We start from the raw sequence: 13175 nt of genomic DNA, 5'->3' as shown, positions 1-13175 counted from the left end.
ACCATTCACGACTTATGTCGTTGGTTAGGTTAAGTTTATCTAATTTCAGTGCGCATTGCACGCGCTCACTAGCAGCCTGTCTTCATATTCTCCTTCAATTACACTGGAAAAATGTCACACTAGTCCCTTAACACTTGTTGTGCCTTAGTGCAATTAAAAACACGGTTAAACTCGCTGAAGGGATGGTCTAGATATTCACGCAGCTGGTCCTGTACCCCGGTATGTAACCTGGGATGAAATTTGAGAGCGTCGTCGTCTCTCTTGTACATATATACACATACGCGGTCGCGATTTGTGTACAACGGCACTGCGGGGGAGAGGATGGCAATTTTTTCTGCTCCGATCTTAATCTAATCTTTGCCCGAATTTATTTTTTTCGCCCGGCGCATAATTTGTTCGCAGTTTAAAGCGGCTCAATTTACTTCCATGTTTCCGCAATCGACCACTATCTGGCTGAATTATTCTCTACACTCGGTAAATGTTTTCTGAGTGACTTAAAGAATTATGCGAATAAAGTTGACTCTCAACGCTTAATACTTGTGCACAAAACTGGATATAACTACTAGTGTGTGTCCAATAAATCTCCCCAAGCCAATAATTCAATTTATTTTCTAATATCGTTTTCCTATCCTCTATTTGGTTTTCCTATGGTTCTTTGGTAGGGAATGGTAGGTAATGAAATGATATTTTGCTGTTTGTAATCAATGAAGAACAGTAAAATAAAAAGTTATTATAGTTTCATATTGATAATTATCCAATGAAATTCATCGTGAACAAAGCTATCGCTACTCGTATAAAAGCATTTTATTACTTTCAAATCATCGTATTTCATAAAATATGAATTATTTATGTATAATTTACATGTTACAACATTTTTAATGTTTCAAAATGTTTACATCGCTCCCCTAAATAGTGCTAAAATTATGAAAATATAATGACGAGCTACTTTCGTGCGTTTTTAGGGGTGCGTCGACAGCAGGGTCATTTGCAAGCTACTCTCGTCATAGCGCGAATTGGCAAAGGAAGTTTATGACGAGCTAAACTCGTTATTTCAGCGCAAGGGGTTTAAATGACAAACTTCGTATTCTCCACGAAATCTTTTTCTCGAAGTTTCTCCACACCAAGTCGCCAGCCTATCGTCTCCCTATCGTCAGTTTCAAGTGTTGATGAGCAATTCTTAACTCAATAGTTACGGATCGAAATATAGGTCTCTCCAGGTATACGTAAAAATTGCCTTGTGGTCTGGCTCGACAATCCGATTCAAATAACCATTTTTAACGCACACTTTAATAAAGCAGTATTTAACAGCCACATTAGCTCATTAATTAAAAGTAGTGTGCCCTGTAATATATCATCGTTGTAAAACTTTGTTGTTGTAGTATATTATCGTTGTATTCCTCCTGAAATTTAGATAAACGATTTCTTCTTGCTACCTTTAAAATATAAATTCACGTTATTTTTATTCTAACCTCTACACCTGATAAATATGTTAGTGTAAACAGACGTATATTTTTTCATTTATATACTATAAAACCCACTTCCGGCCACTGATTCAGACACATGTTTGGGGTGAACGAGACGAGATACGACAAAAATTCATAGAATCAACCCCCTGTAAAATCATCTGGAACCCTAGGAAAAATTGTCGAAACACTAAATTTTCTATATGTGACAGTGTTGCCAACTGCTTCTTTGCCTTTACTTTTTGGGGCCATTTGTGCGTCAAAAAAATCCATGGAAATATGGAATTTGAACATAAAACATGCAGAAGCTTGTTAATAGCACCAAAGCCATTGTGGAAGCCATTAGCCCACAACATGTAACAGACAGATAGTCTGAAAGCCAAGAACTGTTGGGTATTCTTCGGATTCAATTTAAGTAGGTTTGATTCTAGTAAAAAACAATCCTTTGAGAATAAACAGTCGACAAAAATATAATAAATGGCAGAGGCCGCATAGATGAGGAATCTCTGAAACCTTCGATCAGTAAGTTAATTAAAAACATTTGGGCTTTGACGATGGATATGTTGGGGCCAGCCAAAAATTGACGCGGCGATATAGCCCAAAAGTTTTTATTTATCATGACGAGTAACTGCGAAAGTTTAAACGAAGAACTTCGATCAGTAGTCAAACACTCTACTCACTACCATGCTTCTCCTATTGACTTTACTGAAGTAAAATTAAATATGATACATTTTTCGATGATTAGCCCTTAGTTACACGCTAAGCGGTGATTTTTTCTCATTTTTCGAAAATTCGAAATAGCGCGTTTACCGCGTTTAACTATATTAATGGCAGCATACTGAGGTATTCTATTTATGTACTTTTTCCTCGATGAAGAACATTATCGCCTGCAATTACTTAAGAAAATTATTCAAAGCATTTATCAAGAAATTTGCAAATTAAAATGCTTTATTTTTGTCTATAAATGAAAGATAAAAATGTTTAAAGTACTTTTAATCATTATACGATATCCAAATGCGTTTAAATACCCTAAAATTTTAATGCATATGTAGTAAAACCAAAAATATTGTAGTGCGGCAAAAAAATCCGCAATCCTGCACTGGCGTTTTCCCAGCGGACGCGTGCAGCTAAGTGTTAAGTTCTTAAGCATGGGCGTACCCAGCGAGGGGCAGGAGGAGGCAGCTTCCCCCCCACCCCCCCAGAAGCAAAAATCGCAAATGCCTTGTAGGAAAATTATATTTTTTCAAGCAGATAATTTAAAAACTAATAAAGAGCTCATACAGTTTCCTTAAAATGTTGATTTCATTCACATTCTCCATGCTTAAATCTTACCTACAACTTGAACAACCATGGTTTGCCCCCACCCCCTAGCTTTGATCCAGGGTACGCCCTTGTTCTTAAGCAAAGTTTAGTATCATAGTCCCCAGGTAGAGTGACTAGGGGGCGTATTTAGGGTCGAATTCATCGCCCCAATCGAGCAAGAACGAGTATAATCACGTATACAAGAAAAATAAAATAGTTTACTATGGTATAACTGATAACTTCAGGCTTTACTTTGTGAAACCTCTCCATATTGGAAATAAAGAAATAAAAATTTGTAAGGTTCACAATTATTTAATTATGCGCACGACCCGGGGTTCGTAACTTGGTTACATCGTCACGTTAATTAAATAATAGTGAACTTTACAAAGTTTTATTTCTTTATTTCCAGTTTACTATGGGGTCTAGTGCAGCGCATATGAGCGAAGGCTTCACGCCGAGATGCAATTCACAGCCGTTAAAATTTTCCGTCCGTACCATCCCAAGTCACGTTCATCCATGTGCTATTCGACCCCACAGGCCAAAATCCTGAAAGGGACACTCCGAAGCCATAATCATGCGAAGACGTCCGGGATAACACGAAATTAGTGGACCCAACCGCGCGCTGGCGTGAACCCAAGCGCGTAAGCTGGATTTAAAAGCACGGTGGAAAGCCAAAATCGAATGATTTCCTCGCAACGGTTAAGCAGAATGGAAACTTTACAGAGCAGAAATTCCAAACGAGCTGAGTGCGAACCCGAATGGAATCAAAATAGCCCGCAATCAGTTCTGGGGGGTGGAGACGACGAAAAATAATGTGAAAAAAAGCTTCGCCTCAACTTTGTGTGGGAGTTTTTAAAAGGGATGAAACTTTCGTCTCATTGAACAAAGTTATGTAAGGGGCGGCCACTCGGGAAAAGAATATTAATGTGGTCACAACTCATTCCCCTTCCATGACTTCGTGGGATTTCCAACTTTTTTTTGTTGGAGCGTACAATTTTGAGGATTTTTGTGCGCAGTGGAATGCTGAGAATAAACCGAGAATTCTCCCAAAGCATAGTAATTCCATCCGCTTTAACCAGATAGCACTTTACTAAAACCAAAAACCAGCATTTAAAACTTACCATGTGAAATAAATAGCTAGATATAATCTAAATTTATTTATTATATATTATTCATCGCCAAAACATGACGGCGATAAGACAAGGTATTATAAGGTCACTATCCAAATGCAAAGTAATCCCATGAATGAGAATTTAATCTTTCTATTAATGACAAGGTAACACTTAATAATAATCTAGCTAGTCACTTGTCATACGTAGATAGCATAAGTTAGTATTTCCTCATTCAGACACTAAATTTTTTGTGAAAACGGCGTTTTAAGCTTTCAAAAAATTTTAATGTATACATGAATTTCCATGATAAAAATTCCCCGGACCGGAAATCGAACCACGGACCTTTGGCTTTCCGTGCAGACCACTACGCTATCCAGGTTCCCGAATTTCCATGGCAATGGTACCAATTCCCATGTTCATTCAGGAACCTGAGTAACGTGGTGGTCCGTGATATCCATCCACATATTACTTGACATCATGAATATATTAAGGCACGAGTACTTGAAATGTTGCCATATTATGCACTTTATAATAGCTTGTCAAGTTTTACGTTGTAAATTAAGCAATGATAGTGCTGAATGGTCCGTCGTAGCCAAAGGTCCGTGGTTCGATTGCAGGTCCAGGGGAATTTTTTTTCATTTTTTTTTTATGTTTCACCCAAGGCGACTCCAACGAGGAGTCCCAATTCCATTCCGAGGGAGGCTGATTTCTGTTGCCACTTCGGTCGCATTTTAATGGTTTTCAAAAATTTCCGCGGCGCGGTGATGAGTGCATTGTGATCCACTTTTTCCGATATTTTGAGGCTTCATGTTTATAATTGCGAGACATACTATTGAAATGTAATGAATTTGACATCCCACATCATCATGTGTATAAATTTCGGTTAACAACCCTAATTATACCAAATTTCCCCGTGAAACTCGGATCAATTTCTCCGTCAGCGACGCGAGTGGCGACTTTTGTAAACCCATTTAAATGCGCGGTGGGTGACAACACGTTTAGAGGCCGAGTTGAGGATCCTTTTTTTGTAATATTCGTGGTTTCATCGCCATTGACGCGGCAGGCTTCGAAATACTACAAATTTTGAATAAGTATACTTATTCATACGATTGGGATAAATCACAACAAATTAATTCTCTTTTACATGGAGACAAACGATTGATATTGCCTCCCACTCGAAGCAAATTTTTAGCGAAATTATATCACCGTTTTACCTCAATCTAAGGGTTTGAAGAGCTGAAAGCAAGGCAATAATAGGATGGAAAAGCATTACTGAGGTTTTGTTTATGATTCCAATTCCCCCCACCGAACCACGCACAAAGATAGTCGATGTTCAAGGGTTCCTCTTAACACTCCGAAGGTCATTAAATGACCAGATTCACATTCGTTAGCGTCCGCAACACGGAATATCAGAAGGATCGGTTACGACGGACGCGAAGCGTTGGAGAGGGCCGTGAATCATCAACCCTCAACACCCCCGTGTTAGTGATCGTCTTCCCTCGAAGAATTTTTAGTGCTAGTAAATTTGCATCATTAGGCCGAACCGCTGGAATCAATGGCATTCTGATACTCCCAGCTCTAGACACGAATTACACATGGGTAAGTATACACTCTCAATTGGGATAGTTAACATGTTATCGCATATTACCTGTACAAATTCCAAAAGTACTAGCGCCAGAATTTATTACTTTCAATTGCACTTGGCATAATACTCATTGGGAAAAGGGAAAAAATGCATAAGAAACGAGTATATGATGGAGAAATGTCGGAGTAAATACAATTTTTGAGCAATCGATTTTTATTCGAAACGAAAAGTTCGAATTTTCAACGAAAATCAAAAGTTGAATAAAAGGAATGATTAATGGAAAAAAATCAACGGTCCTTTTAAAAAACCGTTATTACAAAAACATGTTTATCATTCGTTTTGGAAATACTCAAAATACCCATTTGAGTGGTAGAAAAAAGTATACTTAGATAACTAACTACTAACGTATAACTACTTGAATTATGTGCAGGAAAAATTTACAAATGTACGCACATTTAACTGATGGAATCACTGCTGGGACCCATTCGCCTACGCTAAACTTTTTAAGAAAGATCAACTGATTGAGATGTTCCCTTGATAATCGAGGGCTTGCTTTACCAATTTCACCGGCCTTAGAGAGTCTTTCACATGGGACATATGACTTTATCACAGGCTGGCAGTGGCGTTTCTGAGATCAAACGAAATGGTCAGGATCGAAGTTGGAAACTCGATTTTGGGTCGAAACTGGAATTTCATGGCTCGATCTCAATTTCCTTGGTCTTGGACAATGAAAACTCCATTTTCGATTTTATTCCAAATCGATTTTCCCACCAATAAATCAGCATGAGGACTCTTTAACATAAAATTTGCCAGCGGAAGGGAAACATTCAACCCTCCTTTGCGAAACATTGAATCGAAGAGGGAAGTGAAAGTGATATTGCGTAGGAAGTGCTCCACATTTAGAGAAAAAAGAGACCAATTTGGACTCCAATTTAGCTTGAAATTAAAATGGATTTTCCAGGAGTCGTCAATCACCCCAATGAAGGGGAGAGCGATGCGAATTTCATGGAGAAATTATGGGCTCTAATTATGACTTATAACCGAAATTTATATTCGTAGTGATGCAACATACGTATATCAAAATTCGCAATTCTTCAATACTATTCACCTCGGTTGAAAGTACCACAATACAAATACTAAGAATAAATGGACCACCCTGCGCCCATCACCGCCCTGCGTACATCTTCGAAAACCGATTAAAATTCGCCCAAAGTGGCAACATAAATCTAGCTTCTACGGAATGGAGTGGGCTCTCTTCTAAATACCGTCCTTGATCCAATTAAAGCCAATAAATTACGATACAGGTCATTCTGAGAAAGGTCTGGAAAATTTCTCTCCGTTTAAATCCATGGAAATCGTGCAAATTCAATTTTCTACTTACTTTTTGCAATCAAAAAGTTCTCAGAAACATTGGAAGTTCTTGGCTGGAATCAACCGTTTAGGAAGTCCATGCTTGCTTTTTGCCACAATAAATTCCAAGACGGATAAAAATTTTAAGTCAACTTCTTCGTTTGACGGACGATGGACGGAAGACGGAGAGGAGGAGGAACGGCGAAGTACTGGACATGGCGGGTGAAGAGAGGTTACATTTAGTATTTTTAAATTTAAGTTTTTTTTAATTTTAATTTTTTATAAATTTTTTCTGAAAAATGCTCTTATATATTTGACAATTTTCAACATGTCACACAACAAATTCGCTGAAATGTGAATTCAGCGCCACCGGTGGCAAAATGTGGAATTAATTTTCCATACGAAATTAATTTTGCAAATATTTTTTTTAAATATAGCCAGAATCAAGACAGAGAGCATATAAATACCTACGCATTGTCATCAAGATCTGGGCTAGATATAAAGTTTCAATGGTCTAGCTAGTCGTTAAGTGTGTGAAATTGAGTTACAAAATTCCACCGTAGTAAACAGGCAGACACGAAAGTAAGTTTAAAAAACGTTGTAATAATAATAAAAAAAACTGATTTACTGCTGCGGAGGCAACAGAACGAAAAAACCGAAAAAAACCTTCAAAGTTATGAAGGGTAATCATGACCCAGAACGGTAGTCGACTGATACAATGGCCAACGTAAACCCATCGAACACTGCGCACTGGAACGGCGCAGACTAGAATATTCAATCGTGGCGCCCGCATCGCCAAGCCAAAACGGAGGGAGCCATTTCATGAACCAGACGCACCCCACCGATGAGAAGCGAGACCAACCCCATCCTCGCAACCCCTTGCAATTAACGCAATTCATACCCACCCTTGGCGTACCCCGATGGTTTGCCTCTTCCCCTCAGCCAAATGAAAACCGGACATGAAAAAAACCACCGAAGCCTCCGACCCGGAATGCGGCAAGGGCCTAATTTGTCACTCTGCCGTGGTCTCTTTACTCCGAAGGAAATATATAAAAAATACTGCAGGGTGAAAACGAATATGTCCTTTGGCCCCGAAAGAGTTTCAACTATCCTCTTCATCCTTTTTCTGCTCGGAATGAAGCCACTGGGATGACTTCCACTTTGCTGGAACGTTTGGGGGAAGGATGCTCGCGACATCTATATGAGACCAACTTACAGAATATCCTTGCAGGGTTACGAAGAGGCCAACGGAGAAGTAAATTTCCAGCAAGCGCAAGACCATGTCCGAAATAAAGTTTTACCACCATTTTTACTTTGACTTTACATAAACATAATTTTTCGTAAGTTCTTACAACACACACCATATTTTAACCTAGAGAGAGCCTAACATACCGTTTAAGGTGAAGAGGGGGACGTGTTCCATTATACTAATTTGCCTGCGTAGGCATCCGTTTCAGTCATATTCACTAATGGGATGACTCCCTCTTTTGAACTCCGCTGGAATTTTTGGGAGAAGGGTACGCACAGGGTCCTTCAAGGCAACCACCCAAAGGTATTCTCCATACAGGGCATTAAGAGACAAACGGTTACGCTAAAAAAAATCACGTCTCGTGCGTGACAATGTCCTATATTAACTTTTTAAGTAAGTTTTACCTCGACTGACCATTATTAAACTTTTAAGATATTTTCACAGCCACCATATTACATCTTAAGAGATACCTAATAGATGACAGATAGTCTCTCACATATCACTGGAGGTAATCAGAGGGATGTATGCAGTGAAGTTTTCTCGGGTTTCACACCGGGTCAGGTCCTCCATTTCTCCTTCCAAGGTTTCGATGAACAACTCGCCCATCGTCTTCAGGGATTCAGGGATTCAGGAATCCAATCCTGGGCGAGTTGTTCATCGAAACGTTGGAAGGAGAAATGGAGGACCTGGGGCCGTATTCTGTATTTCGTCGGTGCCGCACCGGTCGGTTTCCCTTTCAAGCCCACCGACTGGACATCAAACCGTACCGACAACGGATTCCGCACCGACGACGACACTTTCAGCGATTCTGTAAGGTCGTCGGTTTCAAACCAGTCGGTACGGTTCCCCTTCCTTCCCAAACAGGGAAAATCCGAATATATCCGAAGTTTCACGTGTCTCCACCAATGAAAGAAGGGTAAAAACAAGTGAAGACTCATTGGCACAGTTTGTTGTCGTCATTCTCAATCTTTTTATTTGCGGAAATTACGACTTATTGCTAGATTAAGATAAACGATATTGGATAAGTTCTTAACAATGCTTATATAATGTGTGGTAGTAATGCTGTACCTACAGAATCGAAGGAAACAATATATTACAACATCACAATAAAGTTTGTATGTGATGGAGATTGTTGTTGCTGGAATGAATAATTGAAACTATCCTTGAGATCGTAGTTTCTTTTTTTAAATATCGGTTCCGTATAATGCTATTTATTCATGATTTGGTAATATAGTTGTCATTAAGTAAGTTCCGTATAAATGTTATCAACGGAAGGTTATGCCATTGGCACCGTAGCAGACGAAAATAGCATACCATGGAACGTGAACGTAGGATTCAAATGCAAATGTAATATTAGAGGAACAAGTTAGGAAATTGTTATAAAAATATGGAGCTGGGTGCAATTAAAAGAAGTGTAATGACGAGGAAGTAAATAAATTGTTATTGGGTGAAATACATATGTATAAGTTGCGCATTCCAAGTGAGAGAAAATGATAATATTGCGGTAAACCTCATACTTATTAACAAATATCTTCTTTTATCGTCAAGGGAATCAATGGCTGACGATGAAATGAAATATAGTTGCCCGTTACAAATGAAAGAAACTGATACCGTTGTGGCAAACTTCATACTTAAATAAAAAGATCTTATTTCTATGCCGAGAGAAACGCCAAATTGATGATTGAGTGAAATAACAGTCGCCTATACAGAGTGATATAAAGTGATAACATTGCGGCAAAACTCATATTTAATCAAAAATATCTTTTTTATGTCAAAGGAGCAAGTAAATGATGATAGAGAGAAATAAAGCCTATTACAAGCGAATGAAAGTGCGGTAACATAAATGAGAGAAAGTCATTATATGTTAGCAAACCTCATTTTTATTAACCATTATCTTATATTTCTGTCAAGGTAATTAATATAGATGATGACACAGTGAATTATAGAGGCGTATTCGAAGGGGCAGAAAAAGATAACATTGGAGAAAACCGCATTATTTACTCGGTGATGAGGTAAAAACAAAATAAAACGTACAATGCGCACCGGGGAATTCATGAAACCCACTAGTCGGTGGCCGTACCGACACCTCTTTGCTGTCGGTACGGCAACCGACGATCTCCCGTCCTCTCGTCGGTGCCGCACCGACCGGGTTCGTACAGAATCGCACGACTTCTTACCGGGAGTCGGTGTGACGTCGCACCCGACGAATCGGTGCCGCACCGATCGGTTTGGAGTTACAGAATACGGCCCCTGACCCGGTGTGAAACCCGAGAAAACTTCACTGCAATTGTTCGCCGGGAAAAAAACAAAAATTATAGAGGGATGTATTCCATCGTATTAATTTCCGTAAAGCTTAACATGCGCCATTTTTTCAATTACATCGACAAATAAAGAAGAAAAACGCATCACACCAACTGTTTTATCGAGTGAACAATATTTTTACACAAACATGGTAAAAACATATTTTCCTAAAATGGTTACGCCCAGTACAAGAGATAATTAAACAGTAATAAACGTAAACCACACACACCAGTAACTTCCTCAAACGAAATGTTTCCATTCATTCATCGTATTCCATCACTCAACGCTTTCTTTCACGAAAATTAATTCGCAAAATTTTTATTCCCATATGACAAATAGTCATTGGAAAGGGTGAATAGGTGGCTGATGTTATTACATTATGAAATGAGGTTATGTTTTTCAAACTGCTTTGGGAAGTTCGATGAAGTGATCATTTTTATATACGCTTTTTCTAAACTTGCTTCGTCTGTTTGTCTCTTTCATCGATGGAATCTTGTAATTGATTTTTTACTCAATTCCCATTGCCGGATCGGCTTTTAATTTTGCACTTTTGCTCGCTTATGATGACCAGTTACGTAACTATAGGGGGAGGAGGGTATAGATTCCCCCCCCCCCCCCAAAGCATCAGAAATAAAAAAAATATTTAAAGCTGGTGTCTAGTTTTGACATGCAATGACTCCATCTGCTTAAAGTTTAACCTTTAGAGCCAAAATGATGTCAAATGTATTTAAAGCACATTCCTAGTTACGCGACTGCTGATGACAATACAATATTCATTAATTAGATACTTGAAATTTTGTTCTATTGTGCTCTAATTAATTAACTAAGTTCCTAATTAAAATTTTTCTCAATATATGGCGTTAACAGCAAGCTCTGTTTCCATACATTATATAATTTATATGTAAAAAGAATAAAAATTAAAGTAAATAAAATTTAAGAAAGATTAATAGCGCTTTTTTCAAAATCGGCACAAAATGAAATTAAATTCACTAACTCATTTTTCACTGTATGATATTCCATTATAAGATTTCTTGGATATTTTAGACTCCAGAGAGCAGTTGAAAGTTTTAAAAAATATTGAAAGTCAGGACAGCACTCTGAATGACGAATATCTTTACTCATCCTTTTCCCCTATTCTGGCGTCCGTTTTAAAATTCATCTCTTCCTCCGCTAGGTAGCTAAGCAGCAATATTAAGATAAATACATAATAATTTACTCCTGAGCATGGGTGCTTTTCATTCATTGACACACGTCGACACAAGTTTTCGTGTTCCATTCTATGTGTTCCGCCGACTGTTGTGGCACAAGTCAACAAATGATTACGCGCAGGAATTGGAGAGTTATAAACAGTTTCTGTGAGTCGACACTAGTCGACGGGTGAGTCGCATGAATGGAAAGCACACGATGATGATTACTCATCGAAACCCAGGTCGCGTTATGTAAAAAGCTAGTGGTTTCAGTAAAGGTGAAATTAGGAAACGGTACGAATGCACTAAAAAGTGAATAAAATAAGCTTAATTCATCACTCGGATTATAAAGAGTGGGTTCCAATCCTAACTCGCCAATCAGGCTCTTCCACACTAATTTCTAATAAACGTAATCAGTATCCACTCTTGTTTCCCCAAGTGATGAAAAGCTATATTTTTCTCTCTAACGCATTTTCTCCCGTTTCTATAAAAGTTTTTGATCTTTTTAATTTATTTTTTTACGTTTGATAGTTTCGGAACAGTTACGCCAGAAATCCCATCCATTAAATATCTGGCAAGAAGAACGAAGCCATCAATTTAAGAGGGATGTAAAAAAATTCATATAACAAAACGTAAAAAATCTATTATCAATTCAAACTAGGGACGATATCAGTCACAACTTGACAGCAAGAATAAACGATCCTCTGCTCTTGATTTCACAGTTTGTGCCAACCGCAGGACCAAGGGAGGGGGGTATTTTCCACCGAAACCTTTTAGCATCCGAATCCTATCATTCGAAAATTCGGCTGCGGTGTAATGAAATGTAGGTGGGGCCAGGAAAAAGATCTGCTAATGCGATTAAAGAGGTTGGGGACAACGGAGATGAAAGGATTGGGGATTAACTGGGCAGAAGGGGAGATATTGGTGTGGAAGGACTGGCACAAAATGGTCCGAAGGCGATAAACCATACACGCCCGCATCGTAAAAAAAGGAGAAACTTCTGTAATCAATTAATGAGGCATGACCACGATGCATCATTCACACCATAAAAGGTACAATATATGACATTAAAATAAGGAATTATTTTCTCTTACAATGTCGTTAGCCAAGGACAAGGGAGCTGCATAGGGGAGACCCAGTTCCATCCCACATAAGACTGACTTCTGATGCCACTCAGTTTTCAAACTTTTCCGCGGCTAGGTGATGAGGACAATTCGATTCAATTTTTTCCAACATTTTGCATTATAATGTTTGTAATTGCAAGGAATAACATTGAAAATTAATGAATTTGATAGATCACATCATCATTAATTTAAATATTTTTGTTTGACACCCCTAAGTATACCTTATTCCTCCGTGGACCTCCGATCAATTTGTATGGACTAGTTTACCATTTTAAAAATTATTTTCCATTGCAAAAGAGACTAAAAAATGAAGGGATCCGTATTTTCCCGTTTCTCGATCCCTCGTCTACTTTTCGAGATATTTTCAAAATTCATCTCTTCTTCAATTTGGTAACTATGGTTACAATAATTTAAGACATTTTCAAATAAATTTTGCATAATTTTCGTTATTTATTCTTTCCAGTATTCTCAGGTAAAATATATAGCTGAGGTCAAAGTTGAA

Source organism: Ischnura elegans, chromosome 7 (assembly GCF_921293095.1).
Source record: "Ischnura elegans chromosome 7, ioIscEleg1.1, whole genome shotgun sequence".
NCBI classification, from domain to species: Eukaryota; Metazoa; Arthropoda; class Insecta; order Odonata; family Coenagrionidae; genus Ischnura; species Ischnura elegans.
Note: the sequence above shows the minus strand (reverse complement) of the source record.